Raw genomic sequence first — 27,924 nt, forward strand, 5'->3', positions numbered from 1 at the left:
TTTTAGAGGATGAAAAGGGAACGTGTTGGCTTTCCATGGCATCATGAAGGCACTTTAAGGGGGAGTCCTGACTTTCTAGCAAGTGCCATTAGCATTTTTAACTTAAGTTTCTGAAAGTTCAGTCTCTAGATGAACACAAAAGGTGTTAACGCTAGTTTCATCTGAGCAACTCCAGGATTTTACAGTCGTCATCTAACTTGTCATGAGGTAAGATTCAAGAGTAACATTTGACAAGTCAGTGGAAGAAAGTGATGCACTACAGAAAATGAAAGGCCACTGGGAAGGCAGTGGCTGAGCAGGGACCTGTGTTTATTTACGTGGGCCTGTAATGAAGCTGTTCCTGTCCTGTGTTGTAGAATGATGTCTTTAAATGAAGGTTGGTAATCCTATGTAGATCTCCAAAGCAGATGTGTTCAAACAAGGCTTGAAGGAAATGCAGTGTGTTCATAGCCATACTCGCTGTGGTCAGCAGCAGACAGTGTGGAAGTCATTGTTAATAATGTTCAACTCCAGCCAGGGAAAAAGCCCTCTTGTTTACACGTGGTTAAAGCGGGGTTGTGACCTGCAGGGCACAGAGCAGGGAAGATGGAATGAATATCAGCAAATGCTCTCCCGAGGCACTGCGCGAGGACATGAGCCAATTCTATTGCCAGTAATGCTTTTTGTGGTACTTGGGTTTTAAGTCTCCCTTTAAAGTTACTGATCCAGCGTAAGTCTGAGATCAGATCCAAGTCCCAGTGCTCTAGGCAGATGGCTGCTTTGATTTTTCAATCTTGATACTGCTTTGTCTTATAACAGACTTGCAAAAGAAACGGAGTATTTTGAAGATATGGCTGTTGGTCTTAAGCTGATTACTATTTATTGCTCACTTCAGCAAAGTGAAGAGCCTGCCTTTTGGGACCCAGGCAGAGTGTATGTATCAGCTCCTGTGAGCAAAGCAAGAGAAATGCTCTGAGTGAACGACTGAGCAGAAGAAATGGGAAACTAGCAATGTTCCTGGGTTTGGTTGCTTGCGAGTTGACACTCCTGGCCAAAACGGGTTAATTTGTGCTTGAAAAGTGCTTTTATTGTGTTTCGGTGCTTGGTATAAACACTTGGGTATCAAAGAGCATAAGAATTGCAAGCTTCCCTTTATGTATGTGCAGAGAATCACCTGGTTCTGTGAATTTTAGTAATGAGGAGTGTGGGGAGTGTTTCCTGTTGGCAGAAGTTCAGCAGGCTGCAGGCCCTTTCCTCTTGCAGGGTGGATAGCGAGGCATAGGGAGCTGCCATGTCTGCTAGCATATCTCACGACTGGCTTTCCTTTTCCTGTAGCTTGTTAGTAGAAGCTGATTTACTCTAACATGGAAACCAGGTGAAGTGATTAGAGGACAACCCCAGCTGTAAGTGTCTGTGTAACTTTGCATATGCCAGGCTGTAATGCACAGTTCTAATGTAATAGGTAACTTTGTGTGTGCTGACGTGTAATGTTTTTCTGGGATTTCAGTCTGCTACCTGATGTCTTAATGAGCTACGTCCTTCAGTTACAGTGGAATTAAATTCCTGAATTGCCTTGGATGTAGCTCTTCAGATTTTAACAAATCTGTTAGAGCCCTTTTCAAAAATTCTTTTTCCAATGAGGTTCAGTTTGTGTTCCCGTAACTTCCTTGTGCAGCTTCAGCAAAGTGTCAAGAGCTGAGCAGTACATCTGAGGCAGACCCATAGTCAAGGATACCATTTAAATGAAGAGTGCGGAATACCACACCTGTTTGCATCCCGAGTATGTGATGGAGGGTTGGTGAGGGCAAAGGTACCACGACACCAAACCATAAAACTGGAGGTGGAATTTTGGGGTAAGGGGGATGCAGAATGAGGTGGGCCACGCTGGTGGCTTGTTTCAGCATGGCAGAGGAGATGTCTCTAGCCACATGGGGTGGAAAGTAACTTTCTCTTGAATATAGTATAGTTTTGTAATAGTCACTGGGCCTGGGATCTCTAGAAGAGCTGAGGGGGATTTACTTGCCTGCAATCTTATCTTCAGACTTCTCAGTATTTTGACACCTCTTGGCAATTTTCCTAAGTGCTTAAACTGCACATTACCGTGAAGAATGTTTTTAGGCAGCTACATGTTCAAATTGGGTAAGGCTTATTTACTGTCTGACTTCTGGCTCTGTTGGCATTTATTTCACTAAACACTTTCTGCTAAATGAGTTATTTTTCAGTTAAATTGAGCAGGTTCCCACACTTGCATTTTCTTTCTATTTGCATTTTCCTTCCTTCCTGTCAGTGTAAATCGTACAGCTCCATAGGTAAAGGAAGCTTTTTATTAAAAAGTCAAACATTTTTGGACATGGGGTATGATAAAAGGGGAGGAGAACCAGTGAAGGTCTAGGAGAACCTTGCAGCTTTTAGCTATTGAGTGACATAAGCTGCTTTATGAGAGTAAGAACTGTTTCATTTTACCTTTCTCTCTTCGAGGAGTGACAACTTATTGATGAGGCCAGGGGAGTTTGGGGTGGAACCAAATAATTACCTTTCTGAAAAGGCGCTGTAGGGTGCCAAGATCGATAGCTCTAATTCAGTGGTCTTCCACATACCTGGCATCCTTACTGTGCATTAAGTGTCCACAAAGTGATGACTCGACACGAGTGTTTGGATTTCTTTTTGAGGGGCTAATGGCATGTTTGCTGACCTTTGAGCTTCTGACTTCCTGTGTGTTGTGTGGAGTGCCTACCCAATTTTATAGCACTTAGTGGCCGTGGAGAAATGAAAATGCTTTGAAGGTGATTCTCTTTTCTTGTAGGTCCTTGAGAACCCTTTTCTGTCTCTGAGCTCTTCCTGCCTTAACTGCAAACTGAGAAAAAGGGAATAGGGCTTGTTGAACCAGCCCTACTGCCACGCTGCCTTTGGTAGGTAAGGGAACTCACTATGGTAGAGGTGCCAGCGTGCTGTCAGTGAGCTGCAGGGTTGGCGCAGTCCCCATGCCATGGAGGTGCCACTGCAGCAGATTTGTCCACTGAAGTTTAGTTCTGGGCATGCAGGCTGAGGCAAGGGACATGAAGAAATGAAATCTGCTTCTGCTTGTAGCTGGGTCTATTTATCTCCAGCTTATTTCTTGGTTAATGAAAAACACTTTTTCAAGGTTTTCTCTTGTGTGCAGTAAGGCGGCCTTAATCTTCAGGGTAATGTTTCTGTTATTGTAAAACAGTTTACTTTGCACTTCAAGAACTGAATTCCTCTGTTTCGGTGAGACTAAGGCTTGGGTTATTTTTTAGCACAGACAAAAATGTAAACTTAAAAAGTCACATTTTTTTAAAACTGGTGAAATAAAAGCAAACTTAAGGTTTTAGTACTGTATGTGAGATTGGGTGAAATTGATCACTTCAGTCTACAGCCAACTAATTTAAAATGCTAAGTGGAAAACACTGCGTGTCCAACAGTGCAGTTGTAGTATAAGAGGAATGTGTCAGCTGTTGCTCTTGAAGGCTTGACTCTCTTGCTTTTAACGGTGATAACCTCCTGCGCAGACTTTCTTACATGAGTCCTGTCCCTTTTTGGATTCAAGTCTTTTACTATAGTTTCAAACACTTAAAGTCATTATCAGGCTCAAAAATCTTGAGATAAGCCTGGGCCACTCAGGCAGGCAGACAGATAACATCCATCTGCCTCAGAATGAAAGCCGGCTGACATGAATACTGACCCTGCGTCCCCTTTGGGGATATTATTGTCTGGCAGTGGCAAAGGCATACACTTTGGAATTGTAATTCTGATGAGCCCCGCTTTGTGTTCTTGGCCAGAATATCTCTACAGCCCAGACACAGCTAGATTGTGTTGCTTAGCAATGCATTTCTGCTCGAGCATTGTACAGACCTGAGGTCTTGTAAAGTTTTCTAGGCTGATCTCTTGCCTCTAAAAATTAAGACTTGAGCAATGGAAAGAGATCTTACAAGAATCTCTGCAAAAGCCGAATACTGGACCTTTATTTCCTGAGTTTGTAGGAAAAAAATGCAAATGAAGTTTGGAAGACATTTGCAAGCAGAAGATGGGAGGGTAAGAATGAGCATCTTTGTGCAGCGATGCTGTTGTGATTTTAAGCTTACAGTGTCTGAGCAGTGCCTAAGAAATTCACCTGTCAGAGCTCCCAGCCAAAAGTGGATCCTAACCTAGATGTTCTTTGGACTATCCAGTGAGGCAGTCAGAGGAGCACAGCTACTGCCCTCCTTGAGGGAGTTTCTGTAGTGACAGCATCTTCTAATGAGCTGCTTGGTGTCAGGACCAATGCTTTAAAAAAAAAAAAAAAAAAACTTGTATTAGACATGCCTGATCTACGAGGAGACAGTACCTGGCAGAGATAACTGTATTACATCTGCTGGTGAATGTCTCTACGTAGAACAGATCTCCCATAACCTGTAGAGGAAAGTGCAGGTTTAGTAGTAGTGGTATTAGATCATAGCCAAAGAACTGCCAGACCCTGTTGTCTCTGAGCTGGTTTGACTGAAGGTTGTATCAAAGGAATATGACTTGGGCTTCTCTTCCACAATGGCCCAGGTGCTTTGTAATGATCACTTTGGATTTTGATAACAAGCGTGGACTCCCTGAATGCATCACTCCAGAATGTTTCCAGTTTTGACTTGTTCTTGTGGAAATTAGGTTTTGTAACGTTCTTCAAAATATTGTATTGCAGGAGCAAGGGAGTTGGATATTCTTATCCTTGCTTCAGACGCTTCTGGGGTTGAGTTAAATACCCCCTTACAAACCATTCAATTAAGAAGGGGATTTAAAAGTTAAGATGACCCACTGTGGTCTTCTACTTGTCTGCTAACACTCGGGTGCTGCTCGTGCCTCATGATAGAGCAAAGGAAAATGGCGTTGCTAAAATTCAGACTTTTGTAGCATTCCTGGGCTTTTTACTAACTTGGCTCCAATGACTGTTGAACGTGAAATTGCTCCAGCTCCTCAGTTTTTGTCTGTCTCATTAAGGGCTATACAAGTTTCATGGTGAGCTCGCATTTTTGGATTTCATTTGATATGAGCCACAAAGTGGTGAAGATGCATGTAATGGGATCTTCTTGCAATGTTATGGACTCCTAAAACTGTAGGCTTCAGCCTGCTTTGCTAAAAGCAGTCTTGTGATTTGTTTGTATGTGCCCATTAAGATGCAAAGAGTGGATTTATGGCCTGTTGTAGCCATTTGGGCTCCAATTTTGACTGTGAAAGGGATGCTGCTGCTTCAAGATTTCATTGCTTAGCAGAAAAATGTTCAAACTACAGTTCTGAGCTAGGAAATTGTGCTGCTTTAGTAATTGGAAGTTTGCTTCCAAACAATCAATAACAAATGTCATAAAGTACCAATCTATTCAGAAAATTAATTGGAGATACTTAGGAGAAATTAATAATGAATGTTCAAGTGAGTTCCTTTTTAACTTAGCAAGAATGCTAAGACAAAGTAAACATCAGAGGAATTACAGTAAAGCAGGCAAACTGTGGGGGAATTAGGTATGCAAAATAGAGAACTGTATAAATCTGCATGTTATTAATCGGGGGGAGAGTTCCTGAAATTATCATGCAGGCTGAATACTAAGTATAAGCACAAAAAATGAAATGAAGAGGTGCTCTGTGAGGAAGAAAGATGGTACAGCATATGGAGGAACTACTGCAGTCATCCTTCAAAGGCTTCCACCTTCCATGGTGGTTTATAACCTACATGGTATACAATATTTTAAATGAATATTGCATTTCCTGTATATGCAAGAAATGTTTAAGATCTAAGATTAATTCATCTGATTATTCCTTTATTAGAAACCTGTGTAACCATACAGCTATTGTACTTTACCTCCTGCAACCTGGAGTTTTTCTGAAAGAACTTGAGCTTAGAAGCAAGCACGACGCTTAACCTCTGGCTGCCTTCTGTGCATACTGAAAATGGCTTCTTCAGGACATGTGCTAAATTATTTCTGGTGAAACTTCAGAATTCTTTTTCAGATGCTGAAAGCACTTGTAGGGCCGTTCAAGACACTCAGTGCAAACAACAGGTGAAATACTACAGCAAATTCCAGGGACTTGCTAGTAATAGTCCTGATGGGGTCCAACCGTGCGTGCCAAATGTATCTTAGAGGATGCCAGGTAGTTTTCCTTTTACTACTGGATCTAATTACTGGGTTGTAAAAGTAAGCTTTCCCTTGCTGTAAGCTTTGTTTGCAGGTCTAAACCTCTTCCATGGCCCTGCGTTGGTTTCCAGCCCCTGCACAGGATTCAGTGAAAAGAGGCTTAACTACATCTTCTAAAACTTCGAATTTGTAAGAAAAACTATGTAGATATTGTTTTACAGAGGATTTTCTCTTAGTCATTTTTTTCAACAAGGAACGATTAAGGTGTATTTTTAATTTTAGTAAACCAGACCTGGATGAAAAATCCTAAGAATCATCTCCAGGCTTTTGTGAAATTCTCAGGTGTCAGATACCTAAGGAAGTTCTGGAAGGTAACTTAAATGTTAAGTGTCCTGGAAATACACTAAGGCATGGTTTTATCTCTGGTATCATTTTAAGATTTTGAGTTTGAAACTTCAAGATGGCTCCTGAATGAAGTGTAAGCCATCTGCTTTCAGGTGTTGTAATTGATCATATTTAAGTAATTTGACAGCTCTGATCTTCATCAGCTCAGCTGAGGACTTTTCTATGAAAGTACCAGTGGCAGCTCAGGAGTTTATCCTGCATCTTCTCATATTGTTTTCCCTTACTTCTTTATGATACAAAGGTGTTTACTGAAATGCTCAAAGGCTTGGGTTTATTTCCAACATGTCATTGTGTTAAAATTGCATTATTCATAAAGCAACATTTTCCATTTTATCCTTTGCAAAGTATTCTTCAGCAGGTGCTCATTGAGACACCCAGAAATGAAGCTATCATGCTTAGGATTACTTCCAGCTTGTATTGTTAGTCTGTGTGAAATTGGTCCTGCTGTAATTCTTGTATGATAAAGTTAGGTGAGGGTTTAGTCTGGCCCTCTGGAGATCCAGCAGAAGTGTTGTGTGTTGCTGCTGAAGTCAGAGTCACTGAGGAGCTGGGTGGAGTTTGAGGATTAGCAGACAGGTTCAGCCCAGTCACTATTATTTGTGTGGTAATGAGCACTTGTTTCCAGCTTGAATCTTGTTATCGTACACACATATGCAGGATCCTGCATACAAATGCAGCATCCACACTCCTCTGAAATGGGGACTGTCATGGATTGAGTGTTATGTCCATGCTTAAAATGAACACAAAATGGGAAGAATAAGTCTTCTGAACAGTAAGACGGCATGTTTGGTTGAGTGGTGGGGGGTAGTGGTACTTTGCTAATCCCTGGGGTAGGAATGTTTCCATCATGCAAGCATCAGAACCATTTTAGTTTTTATATTGTTAACTGGGGAGGAAAATAGTAAGCATTGTATTTCCAGATAAGCTAGTCAGGAAGGGAATAAAAGTGGCCTTGTAGTGTTGTTTGGTTACAGAAAAATGCTCAGCCAAAGCAGTAAGGACGTAGGACTAAAAAAGTAGACTGAGGTTCTGTTCCCACGTCTGCTTCTGTATCACTGTGGCCTTACATGTGTTGCTTCACTTGACCACGTCTGGTTTTCCTATCAGTGAAAAGGTTCTCAGCCTCCCAGGGCTGACAACTGGGCTGGTGTGGGGGTGCTGGTGGAAGAGAGTGCAAGGTTTAACTCCCCACTAGGGAAGGTTTTCTGCTCCCTGAGAATGCTGGTACTGTTGTCTGAAGTGGCACAGGGAGAAGAAAGGAAGACAAAGAAAATGTAGCAGCACTAGCTCAGTTCCCGTACCTCTGACCTTGGTTTTCTGCAGGTTTGTCTTTGGTTTTAATCACAATGTTGTGATGACCTTCAAAGGACGTTATTCCATTTCTCTGAATGTCCTTGTAGCTGTGTACCAGTAACATCAAAATTCCCTTGAGGTTGTACCAGCTCCGTGGTTAAGCTGTTCATGGTTAATGCCGTCCTTGCCTTGGTATTAGTATATACGTTGCACAGCTTGCCTTTCTGTTCAGACCGTTTGTCACAATGAATGCGATGACGCAAGTAAAGCCAGTTAATGAAAGAGTGCAAAGTACCCAGCAAGTGCCTGGCTTCTGTAGGCATTCATGCTAGACAATAAAACTCCACGTAGTGTTTTTTTTCTGATTAAGTTAGAAGTATCACTTGGAGTCCTTAAGCACGTATCTAAAGACTAAAATTGCCAAATAAATGGCCTGACTGAACTGCTTACGGAACTTTTGGTTTTACGTATTTCTATAGAAAAACGGCTTTTGTGAGTGGTTCTAATTGATTAAACAGGAAAACATTGTGTAGATGTTTTCTGATCCTACTTACCACAATATTGCTGCTGTCTTGCATTTTTATTAGCTTGAAATAAGGACAGGGTTAGAGACGGTGATGCTAGTTCACGTATGTGAACAGGCTTTTCTGTGAGCTGCTTCGGGGGCAGGTGCAATCTGCAGATGCTTTTGTCAGCTTGGAGCTGCTGATCTAACGGAAGGGAAGAGCCGCAAAATCTGGTATGTGCAAACTAATGGGAAGTAATGCAGTTGCTCTATCAACCACCTCATTTTTCATCTGACCCTTGAGGGGTCTCCAGTTGTACAGATGCAACAATTAAAGTTCAGAAACTCCCTATAACATCATTCATATATACAACCCATATGAATTTATGGGTCTTCAGGACCAGGCACAAGGTTTACTGCAGTTCTGGTCTTAAAAAAAAAAAAAAAAAAAAAGCTCAAACTGCAGGTGCAACCATCTGTATATAGCACCGGGTTTTCTTTCTAGCTTCTCCTGCGTGGTCCCACCTGGGCAGCAGGGCAACCAGGAGATGGGTTATACAGGCCAGCACCTCTAGCATCACAGGAAATGGACTGTCTTGATTCCTCAGAGTGAAATGCTGCAGTTTTACTTTACACTGTTAGTGAACTTTCATCCCTGCAAGTCCAGGGATGTTGTAATTGAGTAAACTGGCTAATAACTTTTTTCTGCATGTGCCAGTTCAAGTTGGATGAAAGGGGAGGTATGGTAGGGAGGGACAAAGATGGAAAATACAAAAAGGAGCTATAGATTTCCTTTCCAAAAATTAGTGCAATTTCAGTCTTGTAGCCGCTCTCCCTTTCTCCCAGTGATATTTGGCTGCTTACATCCATACTGAGTGCCTTAAAACTTACTCTGCTTTCCTGAGACACAGCATCACTTTCTCCAACTGCAGTGAGCAGAACAGGCAAATAACACCGAAGCAGTTTGGTTAACTCTCCACGCTTGTTTTGCATTTGCAAATTGAGTGCTTTGTCAGATTTATTGCTGCCTTGATATTAATAGTTCAGGATAGATATCCTGCCTGCATATTGCTCCATCTACTGATGGAAACCAACTAGCTTTGGGACAGCATGCTTATAAGCAGTGCTGTTGCAAGTTTAGGGTAAAAGAATGGTTGTTCATGCAGGGAGAAGACTGAACACCCTCTTGAAAGAAACTACTGGGGAGCATTAAGAGAGGTAAATCCCACGTGGAACAGAGCAACAGAAGTAACAGAGCTTTTTCCCAGGAAGAAAAATTCAATGTATATCCAATAGGAGTAGTGACACAGCTGAATTAAGTCAGGTTTCTGCAGATTTTTGGGTTACCTGACATCTTTGGGCCAAGCTTTCATCTTACTAGCCTCAGCCCTATTTTTTTGTTAAGATGGGGCACTAAAATGCCCAGAGCATGTTGTACCTTTTTCCACTGAGGTTTGTGACCTCTTTGGTGTCACTCTGTAATCCAGCCAAGGGTGAGCATCAAATGATGCTGTTGGCTATGGGAAGAGTTTGTGTGTATGCGTGCTGATGAGATCTTTTTAACAGAAGAAGGAGGGAAGACTCCTTTCAGGAAAGGGGCAATTGGGTGAAAACATCTGGATTATTGCACTTCATTTCAAAGGATGTGATAGGTTACTGTGGTACTTGAAATAAAGCTGTTAAAAAAAAAAAATCTGTAAAAAAAAAAAAACATAAATAAGGACAAGATATCCAGGTGCATGCCAAAAAGTACACAAAAGGGCTGAGCCTATTTCTTTGTTGGGTCTGAATGTGTTTTTAATGCAGTATTAGAGCTGAATGGATTTGTTTTTTCCCCTGACATTGTAAACAATTCCTATGAAAGAAACATCCAGGCAGCACTTAAGGAAGCATGGTTTTCTGAGAGACTTTGATATAGTTGCCTTTACCTCAGACTCGAGTTTTGTTAGCAGTCTGTTTTCTATTAATGAACCTTCATGCTTCCTGATTTGAAACGAGGAAGGCTTACAAAGCCCCTGAGCCTGTGTTTACTGCAGGCTCCTGTGAGCTTTATATTGGGCTTTTATTCCACATAAACCTGCTGAAAAGCTGCATCTTTGCAGGTTAATGAACACTCACAGGTGGCAGTGTAGCCTGAGATACTTGGGGATAATACACGAAGTGTCATACCCAAGTGACTGAGCCCCGCCGATGGAAGGCTGAAGCAGCTGCAGTTAGACTTCGCTCTGTTTGACCTGGTCTTGCCTCCGTGCAAGGGATGAACATTGAACCTGGGTGTAGGATTTGGATCTCTAAAATCACAGGCACTAACTCACTGTGGTGAAGGCTGCTAAATATCTGGGGCTTTACATTCCAGCAGATGCCAGTCTTGTTGCAGCAGAGTGCCCCAGACCTCCCTAGTGCACATAGAGCTGCTCCAAGGTGACTTTGTGCCACAGATGTATTTGCTATGGAGCTAACAGATACAACATGAAGAAGAGGTCATGCATGTATGTCCTACCTGCCGCAGTGTAGCCCTGGAGCATTGATGTACCCCTGCAGAAACTAGGTGACGTGGTAACAGCATCCTGCAGGACTTTCAGAGCCTCTTGCCAGATGCTGCTGCTCCCCAAATCCCCTTGCTGGTACGGCGATGGTGTTGCCTTGTGTAATCTGTCTGTGGGCTGAATTGCTAGAGAGGTGGAACAAGGAAACAAAAGGCTTTTACTGTTCAGCATGCTGCCTGTTTTCCCCCTGTGACCTCCCTGCAGCACCTAACGCGTTTGTAAAGAGACTGCTGACCTGGGGCTTGTTAATTAGTGTCCCCGTGTGATCCGAGCGGCTGGCCTTCTGCTTGTCAGGTCAGGTAGGCTGTAAAACCAGGCAGAAAGTGCTGCCTTTCTAATGAACTGTTAAAAATAAGTACCAATTAAAGCATTAAATAAGCTCTTCTCCTGAACCAGCCATTTTTGTTGGTTATTAAATTAGATTGCAACACAAGAAAAGCCATTAGCAGGGACCGTTTGTAGCAGAGGGGTATTGCTCTTTGTTTGCATTAGCCTAAGTAGACAAGAGGAGCTGATAGCTTTGTGGGTTTGCTTGGGAGGTAGGTTAACAGCAGAAGGGTGAATGCCTGCCATGCAAGTGTCTGGCGTGATCGCTTCAGATGGGCAGGTGGGGACCCAGAGCCACATATGGTGTGTACAAATTGATGTGATGGACCTGAGGCTCTTGAAGGCTCTCACATCAGAAGAGCCTGGGGGGGAAGCTAGGAACTTTCCTCACTTTTGGGGGGATATGAAGCGAGATGGAAGCATTAGTAGGAGTTGTATGTCAAGGGATGGTTCTTCTGTCTGACATTCTCAGCGGGTTGTGTAGTTAGTATCATCTTCTCAGCTTGGGGAGATGAAGACAGCCTGTCTGACATAACAGATGTTATTGCAGAACAGCGAGGGAAGGACCTGACTTCAAGCTCCTCAAGAGCTACTAAATCCGAGCCCTTAACACCTCTGGCGAGGCCACATATCAGTACCATGTGCAGTTTTGGGCCCCTCAGTACGAGAAGGACATCGAGGTGCTGGAGTGTGCCCAGAGAAGGGCAACGAAGCTGGTGAAGTGCCTGGAGAACAAGTCTTGTGAGGAGCAGATGAGGAAGCTGGGGTTAGCTTAGGAGAAGAGAAGGCTCAGGGGAACCTTATTGTACTTTACAGTTGCCTTAATGGGGGTTGTAGTGGGGTGGGGATTGGGCTCTTCTCATCACTTGGTGCTTGGGAGGGGAGATGGCCTCAAGTTGTGCCAGGGAGGTTTAGGTTGGGTATTAGGAGAAATATCTTTACCGAAAGGGTTGTGCAGCACTGGAACAGGCCGCCCAGGGAAGGGGTTGAGGCACCACCCATGGAGGAAATACATAGAGATAGGACTGAGTAGCATGGTTTGGTGGTGGACTTGAGTACTAGGTTAAAGGTTGGACTAGATGATCTCGGAGGTCTTTCCCAACCTGAATGATGTACAGTTCTATGCTTCTAAGTGCAGTCAGGCTTTTGCTCATTTGAGTTCCTGGGGATAGAAGATGGTTAAAAGTGGAGTGGTGGCAAGTGGGTGCCCCGTAAACTCTCAACTGAAGCAGTTTCCTAGCTTGGCAGCTCAACTTGCCTGGGATGATGACAAAAAGCTGTCCACTGATGGCTAAATCAGCTCAGCTTCTGTAAGCGGAGGACTGGGCATTGTAGATGTTGATGCTGCAATGTTTAAAGCAAATTCACAATAAAGCTAAAAAATTTTCATGGATTCAGTGTCTGGAAGGATATCATAATATTTGAGGGAAGATAAAACCAAAATGTTACTGTGGCAGGACTCTTTACCTTCTGTAGATACACACCTCTGGGGTGACTTTTCTTTTTAACTGCTGTGTATTGAGACTCTGGATGTCATTGGAGTCTGTGGTGCTGGGCCCAAAAGGAGAAGGACTGGAATTTAATAGGAATTGAGACTCATGCAATTTTTATAAAGATGTAATCAAGTTGTCTAAATTATTTGTTTAAATAAAGCCTTGTAGAGTTTAATGGAAAACATAGTTCTCTACAGGCCTTACTGATACACTCCTGGAATTTCTGCAGCAGGGGTTTGCTCTGTATTAAATTTGAAAGTCTTATAGCAAGACTGGCATTTTCCATTAAATTCTGCAAGGCACTACAGGAACGCCTCATGGTATTTGACAACTTTAAAAATACTGCAGTGCATTCTTCTCTGAGGAGCTCAATTGTTGTCTTGGAACAGCTGGTGTTTTTGAAGGTCCCTGGGCTCTGTCACTAACCTTTGGGGAAAGGTTGCTTTTTCACGGAGCTCTACCTTTGCACTGCTGATTCCAATACCTTCTGGGGGGGGAAGGCAGGCTTTGAGGAGTGGCATCTTGCAGTGAGTTCTCTATGGAAGATGTAGCTTAGTAAATGTGTCCTGACTGGGGGCGTTCGTGTGTGAGTCTTTAAAAATTCACTCATTCAGTAGAGAAGCGGTACCTGGACTGATGCTGATGTTATATATGTAATACAAATGTCAGCTTAGACTTCTGCTTGATCTTCATAGAGCAGTAACTGTTGCCATCTTCTATTAGATTCTCTTCTTTACATGTGGCTCCTGTACAGCTATGAAAACGTAGCACACATTAAGGCAGCTTACCTCTGGACCTGCCTAATTGTGACATGTGAAGTATTTTCTGCTCCTCACATGTTTCTTTTAGGGCAACTATCAGTATTTCTGTTCTACTGAGTGAACACAGAACATAAAGCAACTTACTCAAGGGTGCTCCAGTCCCTTTGTGAAATAATATTCGGTCCCCCCATCCTGTGCAGTCCAGCCCAATTTTCTTTGTGTTTACTTGGCGTGTTAGAATGATGCTTCCAACTTCACAGATCATCAGCTGGGGGCTGAAAAATCAATTCTGTCTCCCTGTACTCCCACAACCAGAGATGGATTTTGTCTCCATAGGTGAGTACTAATGGAAGCTAGCAAGATGGACTGCTTCATGCTTTCAAGCATGCTAGCAGTGATAAGGATGGGTAGTGTGATTGGCCTTGCAGAGTTTCCATTTTACATGACTGTTGTAAATGGATGCACATTTCTATCCACTGAATTTTACCTTTGACTTGAATCAGGGCAAAACAGTTCTGTGCATGCATAAAAGGTGCTGGGATGATGGATGTGCTGTTTTTTTCCTGTCTACTCATTGCATCTATCAGTCAGATCACTACAGATTAGACAATGTTTCAAGTACTCAACTTTGACCTGTAATAAGCATTAATGTTCACTGGCTCATTTAGTCCTTGGCGTCTGTTTACCAATAAAACCGCTGATTGCCTGTTTTGGGGAAGGCAATAGAAGCTTTTTTTTATTGTGAAGTTGCGTACAACTTCATCCATTGAATAGCTATCATATGGTAAACCTTCTCGTCACTACTGCTGTGGGCTAGTTTAATACTGTGACCATATGCTTCTAGGAATCATTTCTTAGTGTCACTCCCCTGAGTTTGTGAAGCTGTGTCTTCAGCAGAACGCATGCATGCCACTTCTGCTGCCCAGCCAATGTCACCATCCCTACCAGCACCAACAGTAAGTGCGATAGTTCGAGGTGTTGCAGACCAAGTGACACTTTCTTCTGGCTTGCAAAATGTTGGAAGGCAGTGCTGGTTTGAAGTTTTGATGGTGTCGTCAAACGCCAGCTGTAGTCTGCTGTGCATCTAAATAGATCATGAAAGGGAAACTAGGTTCAAAGCCAAATGGGTTTTCACAACAAAAGCCACACCATTTGGTGGCATAACAAAACATTTTGGCTGTCATCTGACTTTGATCTAATACAGCTTTTCAAAATCATGTTAAATTACTTGTACAGGCTTAATAAATTGAATGACTTTGTTGGGATTGGAATGGTACATTCCTAATGTTTGTGTCACCTGATCTACATCATTGTGTGTGTGTATTATCCTATTTAATGTGAAGGGAACCTAAACCCAAGAGATGAGGTTGCAGGCTTATGCTGGTGCTGTTGCCACTGTACAGAGCAGTGTGTTGCAAAGGTCTTCAACTGTTGATAAAAGAAGCAACTGATAGTATTATGTAGGTTGGCTAGATCAAATATTTGGTACAGAAGCACTGTTGTTCTGCTGAGACTTGGGTTGTCTGCCCAATGTTATGCTTCCCTGTATATCTGAGTCACAGAATATCATGAGATGGAAGGGACCCATAAGGATCATCAAGTCCAACTCCTGGCACCGCACAAGTCTACCGAAATGTTTATACCATGTGACCAAGTACACAGTCCAATTGCTTCTTAAATTCAGACAGGCTTGGTGTAGTGACTACTTCACTGGGAAGCCTGTTCCAGTGTGCAACCACCGTCTTGGTGAAGAACCTCTTCCTGATGTCACAGAATCACAGAATTGTCTAGGTTGGAAGAGACCTCAAGATCAGCAAGTCCAACCTCTGACCTAACACAAACAGTCCCCACTAAACCATATCCCTAAGCTCTACATCTAAACGTCTTTTAAAGACCTCCAGGGATGGTGACTCCACCACTTCCCTGGGCATGCCATTCCAATGCCTAACACCCCTCTCAGTAAAGAAGTTCTTCCTAATATCCAACCTAAAACACCCCTTTAGCCCGTTCCCCCCTCGTCCTGTCAGGTTCGTCAAGCAGGAAACTGAACTCCCCTTTGTGCAGGATAGGCATGTCCACTGTGTCCTGGGGGCAGCAACATGAGCCTCAGTCCTGGATTTCAGGTTTTTAGTTGCCTGAGCGTCAGGTAGGAACTTGTACTGAGTAAGTGGAAGAAAGAACCCGTGAGCCTTATCTCTCAGGCAGCTGCTCAGCTGGCAAGCTGCAGATGTCCCCTAAGAGGGATGCTCTTAGAAATTTCATAGACAAACAATAATTAAAGCAATAACCATTCTGAATATAAATCTGTTCAGAGCTGGCATTTAAATTATTTTTCCCCTGAAATAGGGATGGGGAAAGGAGAACAATTAAAACAATCTTCATAGCAAATGCTGTGCGAGTGATGTTGTGGCTTTCTAAAGGAAAACTGACCATCCAAAAATCTAAACAATGCTTTTTGGAGTTCTGACACTCATTTTTCAAATGTAAATAGAATGTGTCATAACACAGGGAAAACAAGATTTGGTCTTTGTAGGTTGTGTTGTGTTTTGTTTTTTTTTTTTTTTCTACTAGGTATTTTTGACCCAGTGAAATTAAGTAATCCCTTTCCTACTTGAATTTCCAGTAAGAGAATCTAGCAGATGATTGTGTTCTTGGAAATTGGTTGTACAGGCTTTCTAGGTAAGCTGGTGATTTAGAACAAGTCCAGCTGTGAGCGATGGGTATTTCCTGTAAGAGACTGGCTGCTGGGATCTCTTGGAACAGTAACACAAGTCATTCAGTGCCAAGAGTTGCAAATACCTGCTGGGCAAGGAGTAGGTGGAGGGTTGGGGAAAGTCTGCTTCAATTCTGTTCTTGACTGAATATTCTAATGAAGAGATTTTAATAAGGGCCCAAATTCTGCCATTCTTATTCAAGTGGGTAAGAATAGCTAAAAGTACAAAGTGGCTTCTTGTCCAAAGCAGTTTAATTGATGAGGAATGTCCAGGTGTGCTGCCTTGGCTAAAAGCAGTTGAAAGTGATGGTGAAGCATGGGAAAGGAATTCTTTGCTACCTTAGTTCTGCAGAAGCAATGATGAATAATTTGGAGGTCAGCTGTACAGAATCACAGAAGGATTTGGATTGGAAGGCACCTTAGAGATCATCTAGTTCCTGCCCCTCTGCTGCGGGCAAAGACCCCTCACATTAAACCAGGGTGCTCAAAGCCCCATCCAACCTGGCTTTAGAGATCATCTAGTTCCTGCCCCTCTGCTGCGGGCAAAGACCCCTCACATTAAACCAGGGTGCTCAAAGCCCCATCCAACCTGGCTTTGGCATGACTTCCTAGAAAGGAGAAGTGCTTGCTCAGGTAAGGCTCTACTCCCCCAGCTCAGACAGTCTTGGATTTTTCCAGTTGTGCCGGCATAATAGAAAAATGAAAACAAGCTGCTTTGGCTCTTGTTCCAGCTCCTTTCAGCCACCCTCTTTTCTATGAGGAAAGCAATGAGACAAGGAAGGTAATGCAGTATCAGGAGGAGGCCAGTGCAAGATAAATGGGAAGGAGCTGAAAGGAGAGAAACTGGCTAATTAAAACGTGACAGCAATAACCAGGCAACTAAACTAACCCCTGGGTTAAACTGTCACAACACTGAAAGTTAGAAAACTAAATGCAATCCCTGCACTGCGTCAATGAAAACCACAATTTGGCCCCTTTCTTAAACAAAAGGAATCCTCCTGCAGAGAGGATTCTCAGGAAAATGCAGTGAAAAATGGAAGGAATGCAAACTAGGGAGAGACAGGCTGTTAGTATGCTTTCTACTACAGACGTGAGATTATAAAGAATGAAATCAAAGCACTGACCGTTTCAGCAGAACTCATAAGATGTGACAAATTACCTTGTTTTGCTTGGGTTCACACCCTTTTAATTCCTAATGATGTGTACATGCATATAGTTTTCCTCTTGATGCTGAAAAACTCGGGCAGTAAAACAACAGCATCCACATACACTTCTGCTGCTGAGCTCTCTGGCAAGCAGGAGATAAGTAGTGCAAGTAGCCCCGCTGTAGAAGGGAAAAATGACCTGGACAATCTGTAGGATTCTGTTAGTAGTGCATCTTAGTGATAGGACTTGATATCAAGCCTGGTCTGTTGGAGTAGGAGAAAATTTTGCTATTGTCAATAGCACCATATTCCATCTTTTTTGGTGTCTGCTGATCCTTCTCACGTGAAGTGCTGCATGAGAATGGCAGATCTCTTTCTAGGCCCCAAATGCTTCCTTGGCTTTGGTTCTTAAGTCTGAGGAATGGGTGTGTTACCCTGAGTGCATGAAGTGAGTTTCTGGAAAACATCTGTAGGCCAGGAGAGTGACCATTAGGTCAGCTAATTGACTTCGTGCAGCTCAGAATTTTGAGTCCAGTGGGAGTTGTGACTGGGTCAAGCATAGCTCCTAGGAAGGCACCTACATTTGGGCTGAATGCATGGAGACGGTCATCTGGTCGCTTCCTTCAAACTATTTTTTTTTATTTTTTCAAGGAAGTCCTCAGTTTAGTTGAGTTTGATTTAAAGGTTATCAATTCTTGTTATGTCTTAGGTTAAAATTCTGTTAGTACCATATGGTTTCTCCCCATGAAACTAATAGGGTGCTCAAATGACTTTGGCCTACTGTTGAAGATTACCAAATTCCTCAGCCTTTCTCTAAAGTCTATTCTCCCCCTGGAAAAATAACCATCTTGTGCAGTGTTCTGGTGCCACCATCTCTCATTAGAAGCTGGTGTTTAGTTCAGTGCTGTTACTCCTTCCTAATTGTGGATGTGCAGGTCTGTCATCAGCCCCAAAACTGGAGGACGTTGGACTCTTAGTGGATGTCAACAGAAAACTGAGCAAGGCATCTGACATGAGATGTGAAGGCAGGCCCTTGTGTCCCACTTGCTGAGCACTTTATGGCCTGGTGACACCTATCCTGTTTTCAGGGTGGACCACCTGCCCTATAAATGTAGTGTAAGATGTAGTGTACTCTACGTATGAAACAAGCTTTTGCAATCAGTATGAAAGAAGCTAACAGTGAGCTTGCAATCATTCCTTTATGCTGTATGCTACTCTGTCCATTTTGTTTAAGAAGCTAAGCTAACATACTACCTCCAGACCACACACGAGCGAGTAAGAGATGCTGTAAGTGATGGGAGATGCTAAAGGGCTTGTTTGACACAGCTGTAACGACACTGCTGATAACAGAGAAGCTGTGGTTCAGCATAGTCTTCTCAAACAGCACATTACTCAATGAGTGGGAAACGTTTCAGCAGAATTAATCACTACCTAGAAAACAATTTCATGCTAGGGTAAACAGGAATTTTTAAAAAAATTAAACAAAAATCATGTGCTGGCTCACAACCCAAGCCTTGGCTTTCAGGAACAAATGGAAAAAAAAAGGAAAGATGTTACCTCAAAGTGTGGCTGCACATCTGCTCCACAGATGATGTTTTGGGGGTGAGGTAAAGATCAGTGGGACAGTTGCCAACTGATCATAGTTTTATAAAGTACTTAGCTTCCTGCAATAATTGCCTGGGTAAATACACATACACAGCTTAAGCCATGGGGAAGGAGAGATAATTGCATTAAGAGTGAATGGGAAGACATTAGCACCTTGCAGGTTTAGGATGCAACACAAAAGGTCCAAGCGTACACCCAAATATTTAAAATCAGTTTATCTACAAATGAGTTTATCTGCTAGTCTCTGAAGGGCTGTGCAGAGCATTTTAGCCTGTGACAGATTTTTCTATATAATAAGCTCTATTAGGTAGAGGACTACACAGATGGAAGAAACTTTGAAATGTATCACGTCTGTGGATCAAAAGCTCACAGATAATAGCCCCAAAGTCAATACTCTGGTGCTCTGATGCTTGCTGGATCTGAAAAGCTTTTTTTTTCTTTTCTTTTTTTTTGAGGTATTAGTCTAATGCATTCAGTCAGGTGCTATGGTAAAGTGGGTAGCGGCTGAAACTGCTTGTGTGCAGAGGAACCTGGTTGATGTTGAACCAGGAGGAGGTCCTGAAGTTAAGGAGTTCAGTGACTTAGACTTGAGTTCAGTTCCTGCTGTGCTGTATGTGTCCTTTGTGGTCTTAGACAAGGCACTACAAGGAAGATGAATGGCTGCTTTTACTGTTGTCCTATAACACTGCCACTTGGAGAAGGTTCATGGCCGTGTAACGGAGCAGGAGCCACAACTCCAGACAGCTGCTTCAGGGCAAGTCCTTTACAGATGTAAGAAATCAGCTTGGTAGAAAACGTGTAAGGCTACAACAGCACGTTGTAAATGCCTAAAGGGTTAGATGTATGGTTAGCATATGATGGGATAGAAGCCTGGAAAATTCCTCTGGATGTTTGCATCGTGTGCCTCAGTATCTCAAGTACAGGATGCAATTGCTGCCCTGCCTCATGACATTCATGTGGGAGAGTATGCTAGGTAAAGAGTTTGCAAACAAATTTAACAGCTCTCACAGTATACTGGGAACGCTGTTCCCTGCCAAATGATCTTGATCTCTGCTTCTATTAAAAGCTTGTGTCTAAAATCTGGAAGTTCCCACTGAACAAGTTTTTTCATGTGTCACTTTGAAGGATCTCCCAGACCCACAGAAAGGATCTTCCAGGAGGAAGTGTCTACTTTGCAGTGCTGCTTCCTGAATAAGCTGCAGAACAGAATAAACACCAGTATATGCAGTGTAGCTGTTATTGAAAGAAATAGGTTATTCTAACAATTGTGGAGCTAAGGCAAGTGAAGAACTCTTCAACTCATCATAACCAGACTGGAGATAGCTCTGGAGGCTGTGCTATGTTCTTAAAAATACGGTTGCAATTCAGAAAGGCGGTGGCAAAAGCTAGCTGAAGCTATTGAAAGGGAGAAGAGGGTTGAATTCAAGCACTTGAATGAAAGGAGTCTACACAACTGGAATGATCTTAACATCTTAAAATACTTTTTCTTCAATAGGTAAAGCTGTGTGACACCTCTACAGAAAGTAAAAGTAGAAAAAAATGAAGTGAAGTAGCTATTGAGATATTTAAGCCTGTTAGAAATGATGATTCTGAACTATTTCAGACGCTATTCTGGAGGGTACAGCAGTATTGCATATAAAGCTAGTTTTATTTCTTCTGTGTTCTTAACATTTCTACCTGCTGCAAGGCATCTCTTGAACTCCACCTGTAGTTATATGATACAGGCTGTATAAACCTCCCAGGGATAAACAGGCACCCAGCCACCTGTGAGTGGCAAAATGAGTCATATGCTGAAAAGACCCTGAAATCAGGATCCTGTGGTTGTTTACTAGCTTCAGGAAGCTAAAGGCGGTATTTAAATGTCTGCTTCCCCTCATCTCGGGTGAGATGGGGAAAGGCATGAATGCAGAACCAAACTAATGGGGTAGCATAACTCGTTAGAGCTCATATCCTTGCTTTGCTAACTGCTTTCAGACTGCTCTTGCTGTAACAACCTGCGATATGAGGCAGCAGAGTTGCAAGGAACAGGTTCAACTGACTGCATCCCAGCTTGTCGATGCGTGTGTGCTAGAAGGCCAGGCTCTGCTCTCCTCTCTGCAGAGGTGCCTACAAAGCCATGCGGCACTTGGCGTGGTTTCTTTAGCATGCATAAAATCCAACCTTCCCAGGCACCCTGGAGGTGTGTGATGGTAGTGCTATGACCATCTCTGACAAATCTTGTGCTGCCTGGAGGGTGGGAGCATGTTCGGTATCTCTGCATTCAGCTAGCTGCGCTATTTAATATTTAATGGTTTTGCCTTTCAATTAAATTCCTGATGGGATATGACTAGCCTGAAGTTTTCTTCCTGGCTGGACAGACACAGTGGCTTCGTCTGTCCTGTTAGAAGCCATTTGTCACTTTAATGGAATTCTCAGATTCAGATAGCAAGCATCTAATTTTTCAATACTTCAGGATGAAGAGACTGAGAAATCATTGAGTGCCTCTGATGGGTTATGTGAGGTCCCTTAATATAACACTTGCAGCCTTTGATAAATTACTAGCCTGATGTTTTTGAAAGGCTAGTTTTTTCTTGAAATATCTTTTCAGTCACTCTGTATGCTGCTGCTGGCACTCACTTCGGTCTTCTTTTTTTCTAGGCTTTGACACTTGAGCAGCTGCTTTGGCCTTGGCGACTTCTGACAGTCCAATTTCCCAAGTTAAAACCTTTTTGCAAGGTCTGAGCAGGCTTTAAAAAGGGAGTTACTTCAGCTCCTGTGTGACAGGATCCAGATTTCTAGAGGATGCAATAGGCTTTAAGCTTATTCTCATCTGGAAGAAGTAAGACTCCCTTTTTCCTAAGAGCCACTTGCCCCATTCTCTTGAGTGTAAGTCAACAGTGATCATACTGTGGTCTTTTAGTACATAGCGCAGAATGAATGATGATTGTACTAATTAAGAATTCAGTCAAAAAGAATATCTAATGGAAGTGGAGGGGGCAATTTCAAATAACATGTTGCAAACTTTTCCAGGTCAGCAGCTAATGCTGCTTTTCTGTTTCAGTAGCATTTTCTAATAAAATGCATGACAGTGTCTTACCAAGGAAAGCTCTGGTGCTGCGAGCCTTTGAAGTTAAGATCCTTCCTGGACTGCACACCACTTCATGCATGTTACAGGAGTGGGGATCTGTTGTTTTGGGTGTTTTTTTTAAACCTCTGCTTTGTTCTTCTGCAGTTTGCTTTGTACTTTTGAATCCAACACCTTTCCATAGCTGTATTTACTGGAGTAGACCATGCTATTACAGCACCTCGTTCACATCCACGCAGAGAGGAGGGGAATAAACAGCTGCAGCTGGCACAGTCAACATGCAGTTGGGTTTCCATTCTGTGGAGATTTGCATTAAATGACCATGTTTGCCCTATTTTCTCTTGTAAAAATAACAGTTTTCTACTCCTGTTTCATAGAAAATATGTAAATAATGGCACTGCCAACCACCCAACCGCAGCATTCTGTAACAGGGCTACTATAAAATGGCTTCTAACCTGTAAGAGAGAACATTCCTTCCTGAATACTGCTGCACTGTTACACCCTAGCAGTACTTAGCCCCTATTTACCCATCGTACCCTCTCCAGGTACTGGCTTTACAGCCGGACTGATCTAACACTGGGGGGCTTTTGCTGTTTTCAGAGTCAGAAAACACTGCTCTGATTTCAATTATGGGAGATAAAATTAACAAGGCTGCAGCTGCTTGGTGGTACTTTTTATTAATCACAAACATGGTGTATTTTATTAAAAATATTAAATGAAGATCTACTGCAGTACATGTGGGCATCACTTTAATAGCACCAACTGTTTTATTATCCCAGTCTGATAAAATTGGAGATGAAATTCAGCTATGGACATAAAATTCACACCCGATAGCACTGTTTTAGTTCAGCCCTTTTCTGATTCTAACCTAGAGTGATTTTTCTGAGCTGGGCCAAGAGACGACAAAGCATTGAGATCCTTGAAATGTGCTCAGAGAGTAGCCAAAGATCTCTTCTAGACTACGAAATCTATGTGGAATTATTTTTGCCTGCTTTGTGGCAAAATCCTAGAATTCCCTGTGTTGCTTTTCCAAAATATTTTATTCTTTGCTGGTCCCATTCAAGGCTAAGATTTCACTAGCACACAATGGAGGTGTAGCCAACCCTGTTTATTATTCTGTAGGCTCAGAAATATTCCCCGTGTTCCCTTTAACAAGCCCTCTGCATGTTTGTCCTGCTTTTTCCTGTAGGTAATTTCAGCATCAGGTTGCTTTGGTAGCTAGGCACTGGCCCGCTTCCTCTCATTTCATTTTCTGAAGAGTCAGCTCTGATTCACTGAGCTTACAGCCCAGTCCTCCTGCTTAAGGAACAGGCAGCAGCACCAAGTCAGCATCACTGATTACATTTCTGTCTATTCACTTACTTCAGAGCAACGAACAAAATGCATTTGTTAACCTATCCCTCCCTACACCTTCCAGACCGTGTTTAATATTGCAGCAGTGGAAACTTCAGAAGACAGCGTTAGCTGTTCAGTGTGATTCTGGAGCTCCTTTTTGACACCAAATCTGTGCAGGATGTTAACCAGGCTCAAGAAGAGGAAGGCAGCTGGAGTCATCCTTGCTGCTGGGCACAACAGGAGCAGAGGAGCCATGGGCAATGGGGGTTAAAAGGCAAAAGGGGACTTCTTAGGCCCTGTTACTAAGGGCAGTACAAAGAAATACAAGGCTTTGAGCATTGTCTTACCAGAGTATAATTCTCATAAACTGCAATGTAATTATGTAATATTTTAACAAATGCTGCCTGAATCCACTCAGCGTGCAGCTATCTAGGAAGGTGCCAATAGAAGTATGTGTGGTGGTGAAGCAGGCTCTATGAAATTTTGGAAGTCTTGCGTGCCCTGCAATGCTGTCCAGAGACAACCCTGGGCCGTGTTTTATAATTAGCTGTTTACCAGAGAAAATCAAAACCCGTGGGAGAATAAACCAAGGAGAGGGTCAGCCTGTTCTGGCCCAGTTTCTAACCTCTGTGTTTCCTGTGTGCACACTGTTGGGTGAAATCTTAGCCCTGTAGAAATCCAAGAGTATTTTGCTGTTGGTTTCTCCAGAGCTGGGATTTCCTCCCTTATTTTCTGCCTCCTCACCTTTCCGTACCGCTGCTTTTATGCTGCTCTAATCTGTTGGCCACCTATGTTGGGTCTATTGGTGGTGATTTGGGAAAGCTGTTCTGCATCTTAATCTACATTTGCATGAAGATCTTTGTGTTACTCTATGTTATACCCATTTAACTTCACTCTCTCTCCAAAGTTTATTGCCTTTATAAATTTACCATTTAATTTTGTTAGTTCGGTAGGGATAAAGTTTAGCATGCAAAACAGCATGCAAAATAAAGCTATGAGATGATTTTACGCTGCTATTTTACTGCTGTTGTTGCTCACATAAGGAGAAAAACTTTAATTTATCCGTGAAGGATAGCTGAGCGTTGGGTGTGTGTTGGCACCCTGACTGTGATGGTGCCTGCTTGTATCTAACGTGTCACTGAACTTTGCTGTACCTTGTTTAAACCTCACAGCTTTTTTTTCTGCAGCACTCGACTTGTTCTGGGACTGTATAACAGGAAAATAACCTCTGTATCACTGCAGCATCGCTGAGTATCTGCAGGCTCTGTCTTGGGAGGTATTGCTGTCTCGTGACATCCAGCCCCGTGTTAAGGGGTGTTAATGAACATATGGGCTGTGTGCATGGTGGGGCACTGCAGCAGCCCCTAAGCAGATGTGAATTATGCACGTGGCTTACAGGTGTCAGCAGCAGGGGCTTGCAGAGTTATTTTTGATGTTTTTTTGTGTAAATATATGCATGCGTTCATGCAAGAAAGATGTGGCCCTGACTTTGCAGCTCTGAAGGTGGAATATTAATGCATTAATCCTTAGGTATGCGAGCAGCACTGTCTGCACAATAATAAGGAAAAAAGGAAAAAAAGAGAAAGGGAAGTGAATGGGAGGAGACTCCACCCTTAGCCGTTTGCATAATTCCTGCCATTTTATGAGATAAGTGGGGGCATAACGTTGGAATGCACTTGTTTATGTACAGGAACAAAGCATGGTTTTGATTCAGACTCACAGATCTTTTCCTTCTGTGTTAATGAGAAATTTCTAAAAGCTGTTGAAGAACTTCAATCTGTGCAAATATAAGTAATGAAACTATTCTCAGTGTGATTTCTACTTCCTGCCTCTCTGCGCAGTTTTCAGCCCATTGTGCCTCCTTTTCCCTCCCTGCTCCTTTCTCCCCAAAAGACTTGCTGTGGGTAAAATGAGATTTGCAAATTTGCGTATTTGCATACTTTTCATTTAGAAAATGGACTTTTTATGAGGTTTGATGGGTGAGGAAAATTGCCTACACAGAAATGTGAACTAATTTCAGTGTGACTGATTGCAGCTTTCTGCAAGGTGAGATGTATTCCCTGGCACTACAGGTGAAGAGCAGGGACCACAAGAAGGTACTTTTCTGCTACAGGGTAGGTAGTGACGCTTCTTAGACTTCCATTGGTTTATTGCTATCGGCAGTGAGCTGAACAGAATGAATTTTGGTGTTCAAATCAAGGAAAATAGCACCTCTCTGTTTTGTGAGGGACCACTAGCATAATTTTGGGACTGAGCAAATAGATCAAGAAAGATGGGAACCCTTTTAATATACAGCCAGGTCTGCTGAAGCAGTAGGCAAGTCACTGATGGAGGGAGGATGAATATGTCAATTATGGAAAACAAACTGTTTTGTTCTTTTTTTCCAAAGGAGTCAATATGCTGATACTTGCCAGCCATACAGTCTGCAATGCCTGCAGCCAAGAAGAGGACACACCTATTTATTTTCCATGCTGGAGTCTTCTTCATGTATCTGTACATTACTTCTATCAGCCCAGATTTAGAATTCAATCTGCATCTATTTGTTTTTTGACAGAAGAGGAAAAAATAATAGCAAAACTGTTTTCTTTATAGTCAGGAATGGATAGCTACAGCTTACCGGCCGGTGCAAACTGCACAGGGCTTTGCGATGTTTCAGATGAATGCTGCTGCTGCTCTGTGAAAGGAAATTGCAGCGTCCTGGAGCGAGTCCCAGGTTATTGTGCTGGTCTCCCAGCAGCTCATTTCTGTGGCAGCACAGAGAGGTGCATCGGGCCAGATTCAGCTTCTTGCTAACGCAGAGAGGGACGAAGTGGGCAGATCCCAAACTGCTGTGGACCCCCTGGATGTCAGAATCTGCACTGAGACGTTCAGAGTTCTGAACCAGGCAACCTGTGTGACCAGATAATGCTTCATGCAGTGCCAGCAGGGTAGGTGACCTGCCGTGAGCCACCGACCCGCCCAGAGCTCCAGCTCGGCCGGTCGGAGGGAGGACTGACCATTTCTGTGCACCAAATCAGTATTTCATTCCCCAAACGAGTCCCTAGACAGGTGGCAGATGCTTTCTGTGTCTTAGTCTAGCACATGTCACAGGGCCGGGTTTGACCTGAGCGTTATCTGTGCATAAATCTGATAATTTCACATTTTATTAATAAAATGGAAATGAGGCAATGCGACTCTAGCCATTTTTCTTGCCTCTTCTGCCTTCTATTGCGTCTTCTGCGTTTTCTGAACTTTTGGAAGTACAAGGGGCAAGTGGGTCGAAAATGGGAAGAAAATTAGAAGCAATTGGCCTGGTGCCTGCCTTTACACTGCGCTGATTAGGTTTTAATTGGCAATTCTTGTCTGTAATATAAGATAATTGCAGAGATTTCCAGGAATTGTGTGCAGAAGAAGAAGAAACAGATATATCTGAGTTCTACTGGAGGAGTTTAATTAAAGACTTTATAAAGTGCAACAGATGGTGCTTTGCTAGTTAGGAAGACGGGCATCAGGCCTGTTTGTAGACACTGCCACCGTGGTTAGGGCTTCTGCGCCCTCCTGGCCGGAGATGCTCTGACACAATCTGGCATTAGAGGACTCAAGGCTTCATATTCTGGTCCAAGCTGTATAAGGATCCTGTTCTGAAAAGGAAAATTAAACAGTCACAGAGTGAAATCCCTTGGGCATGTGGAAGGACTGCTCTTCCCAAAGCGAGCTTTGCTTTCACTGAACTCTCCAGTTGTCCTCCTCAACTGCCCTCTTAAAGGCTTGCAGAAGTGAGAAGACACACGAATGGCCATACAGATTTCTTAATACAAACCCCAGCAGTACAGAGGATGGAAGATTTATTTATTTATTTATTTGGATAGAAGTTCTCCCCAGTAATTCCATGTGAACCAACAAGCATTCTTGGACTGGCTCATGCATCCCAGTGGAATTGTGTCTGTGAAAGTTGGAAGAAGTTTTTGTTTGTGTTACTGGTAACCGATAGGTTTCCAGAGCCCTAAGTAGCGTCTGGCTTCCAGGAGGTTCTACAGAAAGTTAAACGAAGAGAGGATATTGCAACTTCCAGGGGGAAAAAAAAAAAGGATCTCTTTGCAGTCTTCGTTGGAGCAGGTGCTGAATCCTGAATTTTTCATTCTACTTCTAAAAGTAGGAGAATTCTTTTTTAAACAGAAGCCTGCTCTGAAGTAGGACGTGCATGGAAGTGCTTCAGGATATATTCTGCTTGTTTTGCACTTGCAGAAGAACCCAAAGTTCTGTTTGCTCCTCAGGACTGCCAGAGCTTTCATGAAGTTTAGCCTTGTGCATCAGCAAAGAGTATTTTTTATAACAGGAAAACTTAGCTAGAAGATAGATTCTCCCCTGTAATGTCTCCTAATTTTATGAAGAATTCACCTGGGTTTTCAAATTCCAGGAAGAACCTGAAATTGCAGAACAAACAGACTGCAAAAATATTTCACACAGAGGCTGAAGAAGAATAAATTTTTGACCCTGTGGTGTCCTTTTCATATGGTTATCTTTCTGAGCAGCCAGACGGATCTGCAAGTTAATGACAAGTAAATGTGAAAGCTCCCTGCCCACAGGACACTTGGAAAGTAAGCTCTATCTCATGTTTGAAGGAGTTCTCTCACTTTTTAGCACCACTAATGCTAGAGGGGAGTTTA

The 27,924-nt window shown here is 42.8% G+C and overlaps 1 protein-coding gene and 1 long non-coding RNA gene across 2 annotated transcripts in view; one reads left to right on the forward strand and one right to left on the reverse strand.

Annotated features, from left to right (window-relative positions):
- The window catches only part of LOC119713715 (uncharacterized), a 153,248-nt gene that overhangs the window by 26,799 nt on the left and 98,525 nt on the right, over nucleotides 1-27,924 (forward strand). Inside the window, exons 5-6 of the mRNA XM_072027742.1 lie at nucleotides 21,517-25,392; nucleotides 25,668-27,855. The gene's annotated coding sequence lies outside the window, so the exon portion shown is untranslated. The remainder of the gene's footprint in view (nucleotides 1-21,516; nucleotides 25,393-25,667; nucleotides 27,856-27,924) is intronic.
- Nucleotides 55-26,035, reverse strand: LOC139999440 (uncharacterized). The gene is made up of 3 exons (XR_011804947.1): nucleotides 25,896-26,035; nucleotides 10,790-10,960; nucleotides 55-562 (listed from the first exon to the last, which is right to left on the reverse strand). It is a non-coding gene; the product is annotated as an uncharacterized lncRNA (long non-coding RNA).

Source organism: Anas platyrhynchos, chromosome 25 (genome assembly GCF_047663525.1).
Source record: "Anas platyrhynchos isolate ZD024472 breed Pekin duck chromosome 25, IASCAAS_PekinDuck_T2T, whole genome shotgun sequence".
NCBI lineage: Eukaryota > Metazoa > Chordata > Aves > Anseriformes > Anatidae > Anas > Anas platyrhynchos.